Below are 4629 nucleotides of genomic sequence, written 5' to 3'. Positions count from 1 at the left end.
CCCCGTTTTCCTCCCCTGCGCCCCGTTTTCCTCCCCTGCGCCCCGTTTTCCTCCCCTGCGCCCCGTTCCTCCGTCTCGCCGCCCGACGTCCTGCAGGACTCTGGAGCTGAGCTGCATTATTCATGCTGTTGACTGCAGCTTGTTGGCGCTTTGGGTTTGGACCGGGGAGGAAGTGCTGTCATGTGCTCTGTCTGCCTTTCAGAAGTCACATGTTAAATATTTAATCCACCATATTGATAACCATCAGTCACTGCCGACGCGGTGAATGGATGTCGTCATAGCGATGTCGTCATAAGAGGAGAAATCGACTGATTTCTCCTCTTCTTCCCTGTTAAATTTGAGCTCCGCTTTCAGAACCGCATCAATTTTTCACGCGGCCCATCACAAAGGATTCTTGTTCCTTCTCCGTCTTTTCATATTCATATCCATTTGCTGCCCAGGGAGGTGTTTTCTTCAGGCTTTCCTCCGTGCCTGGGAACGCGGCGGGAGGCGGCGTAAATATTTAATGGCCGTATCGTCTCCCCCCGCGCCGCCTGCCTGCAGTAAGAGCTCAGCAGCGAGGCGCTGCCGGCTAATGAAGTTATTCTGATACCCAATAGCATCGGCCTTTTTCTGCAGGAAACCTGCAGCCGCCGCTGCTGTGGGCGTCAGAAAGCCAAGCCAGGGGTGCACAAACTTTTCCAACATAAGCCAAAGTCGTCAAATCAAGAGTTCTGGTTGACCAAGAAATGTAAACATCTAAAATATTTTTTTCCAGCTAAACGATAAAAAAACAATAAATATTTTAATAAAACAAAAAAGTCTGATTTTTAAAATAAATTAGCTTAGCTAATGTAGCTTCAGCCTCCATTAGCCACATGTTTAGTACGTTTCTGATCATGTTCAGTTTTGTTTTTCCCCATTAATGACTGGAATGTATCATGATAAATAAATCATTAATTATTCATCTTGTTGCATTAGCAGAATATTGAGTTTTCCTGCCGTCGTTTGACTTCTGCTGCGTTGCGACTCGCGTCTCACTTCAACGCCGTAAAAGTTGGATGAAATGCGACTCGACTGTCCGACTGCAGAAGCTTTGAGAACGGTTGGATTATTGGCACCGTCGGCCATCATGTTTACTTTGACTGGGCCGTTTTTTGTTGAGCTGACGGCAGGGCGAGGCGGCCTGAACTCTGTTGGAACGGGCGAAATCCTGGCCATCCATCTTGACGGTTGTCATGGCAACGTCGACGCTGCAATCATGGTGAAAATGAGGAAAAGTTTTGAGTGGAATAATTTTCACAGCCCGGATTTTTATTCGTGTTTGTACCGAGTGACGGCTCTGATCTTCATTTAGGCTGCAAAGTATTTTAATGATCGATTATTCTGACGATCAATCGGATAAAAAAAATGTGCCGCATTCTGTAGATTGTTTATTTAATCTCTTAAGCTTTCTTTTAAAATGTGTATTATAATACTTTAAAAGATGCTGATACACAAATAATACAGTTTTAATTAATGAAGCAAACATTCTGTTGCCTTTCGTGCAATAATAAAGAATTTATTCGGGTAATTTGAACCAGGAGAAACTAAAACGTCACACATGCTTGCAGCAGCAGGACAAACTGTTTTCCATAAATCTATATTTCTTGGTTATGTTTTTTTTTACTTCTCTTAATGGAACCGTGTGTCTGTGTGAGCCGTTTAGTTTTTTTCTGCTTTCTCGCCTTGGGATGAAAACAAACTTTAAATATTATGCTCTGCCATGTATTGTGGTCATGTTGATTAACTGTCCCAATCAAATGAACTGAATTATAAATCTCTTTTGTAATCATGTTGTTAATTTAAAGCAGAAGTCAGTTCTGCATTTAGTTTAAACTTTTTCTCGTTGTTTTGACTTCCTGCTGCGCCGGTTCTGACCCGCCTTGTCGAACAGAAGCTGCCGTGTTGTTGACTTGCTGAAAACAGGAGAACCAGGTTGCGTGTTTAGTGAAACTAAGCCTCACCTGTCGGTGGGATTTCCAGGCTCCTCCGGGTTTTCACGCCGCGACACGTCGGAGCGCCTGCAGTGAAAACGCGGTGCGTTCAGGCGACGGTGGGAAAGGACGCAGCAGGGTTGGCGCTGGACGATATGCCTGAAAAACTAATCACAATACAAAGTTGGGGGAACTTGAAACGGCTTCTTCCTCAGCAGGTTGTTGCTAGGCAACTGAAGAGCGAGTCAGTCGGTCGAAGCCACCAGTTTAATAATTAGGCCTTTCACAATAGCACGATAAGTAATTAATCTTGTGATAAATTAAAATGAACTCTAATTTCTGTTTGCGTATTTTGTCTCCACTGAAAACTGGATGCTAAAAGTTGGTTTGAACTTTTTAGGGATCATTTTGTAAGATTTCATAATTCGTTTAATTTGTTTTGTGTTTAAAATGTTTTCTGATTCGGTGGGAAATGTTCATTAGAATTTAAAGTTTATTGATCTTTTGTAATGTGTCCCAGCTTTATTATGCCATTATTACCACTGAGTGTTTATTATGGGATGGGTGCACAAAACCGTCACATATTAATGGAAATTGTCTCAAAACAATATTAGCATTTATTGTAATAACTTATGGGACAATTTATTGTACAGCAAACATCATTGTGACAGGCCTGCATCAGATTGATTGATTATTATTGATTAGTCGTCCAGCCCTAGTTTAGTGCATCTCGTCTGGATCTGGGTGAGCGGTTCAGGTCGGGTCTTTCTCCATTTGGGCCTCCTGTTCTTGTACTTGAACTCCTGTGAATATAGAAGTTTAAAAAGTGACCCGGTGGGCTGGAATAGCGCGCCTGTGGGCTCCTGTGGGATATTTTTGACGTGGAAAAGAGGTCAGTCTGCGGAGAGGGCTTTGGATTCATTAGGAGAGGCGACGCGCTGGGACTGCGTCTCATTATTAGAAAGATTAATGGCTGTGGAGTTGAACTCATCATAACGAGAGAGGCTTCTGGGACGATTTCCACCCACTATCATGGTGAAGCTGTAACTTGTGAAGTTTAAAGTCTTTGTGTAAAATTAGCAGCATAACAGAATATCAGGGCTAAATAATGGATTTTTTTCAGTTATGAGGATAAAGTTATTGTAATAAAAGTCATAAAATTGCTAATAATCATGGACGGCTATGAAGATTTGTTGTGACTTCTTCAGTCTTTTACTAAATAAACTCAACCATTTCAGAGTCTTGCTGTTGATGCTGATGTATTAAAAGATGAAGGATTTGCTTGTGTGTAAAACTGATAAATGAATAACTTCACTAGATGTGAACTCATCAACTTATTCCTCGTTTCAATTGTAATTTTTATAAAAAGGAGTTTTTGTGAAATTGCTTCTCCTAATAGAACAACTTTATTATAGTAATGTTATGACTGTTTTCTTGAATTGCGACTTTATTGTGGTAATATAACTTTTGTCTTCCTAGTTTTTGTCTCATGACTTTTTTCTCGTATTATTACAGCTTTATTTTATCTTCTCATATTACGACTTTTTCTCATATTACGACTTTTTCTCGTATTTATTACTCTACATCCGTATTTACACTTTATTCCACTGTTATAAATCGTGTTATTTTTCCTAGCATATCCTTAGTAAACAGTTGTAGCATGCTAACTGCATGCTAGCTAACATCAAAACGGCCAGATGAATGTGGGTAACCATGGCGACCCGTGGGAGTTTAAATCTGTTTCTGCAGTAAAGTTGTTTACAAACAGATAATCCCTCCAAATGAGACGACATCTGGCTTTTAGAGGGTTTGAAGCCACCAGAAACGGATCCGCCGGTCCGTTAAGGGAAGAACCGGGTTGGAAGAGGAACTTTTTGAGGAAAAAGCCAATTTTCCCGTGTTGAAAAATATCCAGACACTGGAGCAAAGTGTCTCTCCCCTACTTGATTGGAAGCGATCATAAGTGCACATTTATGCCGGAGACGATGCTGCTCAGCCCTTATTTTCCATTTTTTATGAACAGCCAGCCACCCAAGCGAGCGGAACGGGCTAATTGATGGCTGCGTTCTGCGCCGGCCCTCAGCGGGATGGGCCTGTTGTTCCAGATCTTTTCTGTTCTGCTCTAATTGTTTCGACTCGCTCTCCTCGCCCCCCCGGGAGACGCGCCGCCTAATCACAGCTCGGGAAGAGGGGAATACCCAGCGGTTGTGATGGAATCGGGATGAAACCTGCGGGAATACTGCGGTGATATCCCAACGCAGTGGCACGTTTGGCCCGGTGTGCAGCCATTAAAACCACAGGAAGGGACCTTAAAGGGCCAGGATCACGTAAAATCAACCTTTTTGAGCCTTAAGTCGTGTTATAATGTCATTCCTTCATAAAAAACATACCTGGAGTGTTGGGCTGAAAAGCGATATAAAGGATTCATATCAGTTTATTGATAACTATTGATTAGATTTTTTGGTTTAAATATTTGGAATGCTGCCAAACTGGTGATGTGACTTTTCCTGTTTTATCCACACGTTTCACTTCTCACCATTTTTTATTTTTAAGAAGTTAGGAGTCTCTGTTGACCTGTAAACCGAGACAGCAGGTTGTTGCTAGGTAACCAGAGAGCGTGCGAGTTGCTAGGTAACCAGAGAGCGAGTAAGTTGCTAGGTAACCAGAGAGCGAG

The 4629-nt window shown here is 42.1% G+C and overlaps 1 protein-coding gene across 2 annotated transcripts in view; it reads left to right on the top strand.

Annotated features, from left to right (window-relative positions):
- LOC103481065 (BTB/POZ domain-containing protein KCTD5) overlaps positions 1 to 4629 on the top strand; it is a 17665-nt gene that overhangs the window by 4836 nt on the left and 8200 nt on the right. The window lies entirely within an intron of this gene.

This window comes from Poecilia reticulata, linkage group LG19 (assembly GCF_000633615.1).
Source record: "Poecilia reticulata strain Guanapo linkage group LG19, Guppy_female_1.0+MT, whole genome shotgun sequence".
NCBI classification, from domain to species: Eukaryota; Metazoa; Chordata; class Actinopteri; order Cyprinodontiformes; family Poeciliidae; genus Poecilia; species Poecilia reticulata.
The sequence above is the reverse complement of the archived record's forward strand: the minus strand, read 5'-3'. Positions and strand labels throughout refer to the sequence as shown.